This window comes from Arachis duranensis, chromosome 3 (assembly GCF_000817695.3).
Source record: "Arachis duranensis cultivar V14167 chromosome 3, aradu.V14167.gnm2.J7QH, whole genome shotgun sequence".
Classification (NCBI taxonomy): Eukaryota; Viridiplantae; Streptophyta; class Magnoliopsida; order Fabales; family Fabaceae; genus Arachis; species Arachis duranensis.
Genome location: NC_029774.3, coordinates 96,300,386 through 96,301,233, shown reverse-complemented (window position 1 = coordinate 96,301,233; position 848 = coordinate 96,300,386).

Genomic DNA, 848 nt, shown 5'->3' with positions numbered 1-848 from the left:
ACAGAAAAAGCTGGGCGTTCAAAACGCCCAGTGAAGAAGGACAAAATGGAATTTAAACACCAGCCAGGGTGCCTGGCTGGGCGTTTAACGGCCAAAAGGGTAGTAGTTTGGGCGTTAAATGCCAGAATGTGCACCATTCTGGGCGTTTAACGCCAGGATGGCACAAGAGGGAAGATTTTGTTTTCAAATCAAATCTTTTCAATCAAATCTTTTTCAAAATCAATTTCTTTCTATTTTCAAAGATACTTGCTATCAATTAATGATTTGATTCAACATTTCAAGTATGTTACCTTTTCTGTTGAGAAAGGTTTAATGTTTGAATCATATCTTTTCTTGTTAGCCAAGTTATTAATTTTTAAAATCAAATCTTTTTAAAATGTTTTTCAAATCATATCTTCTCAACCACATCTTTTTCAAAATAGTTTTCAATCATATCATTTTAATTTCTAATTTCAAAATCTTTTTCAAAAATCACTTTACTTCTTTCTCAATCTTGGTTTTCGAAAATCAATTAGTGTTTTTCAAAATGTTTTTAAATCTTTTACTTAATTTTCGAAAATTACTTCCCCTCTTCTCACATCCTTCTATTTATGGACTAACACTATTCCTTAATACACAATTCGAGCTCCATCTTTCTTGATAAAGTTCGAATTCTTCTACTTCTACCTTCTATTTTTCTTTTCCTCTGACACTTCAAGGAATCTCTATACTGTGACATAGAGGATTCCATATTCCCTTGTTCTTTTCTCTCTCATATGAGCAGGAGCAAAGACAAAAGCATTCTTGTTGAGGCTGACCCTGAACCTGAAAGGACCTTGAAGCGAAAGCTAAGAGAAGCTAAGGCACAA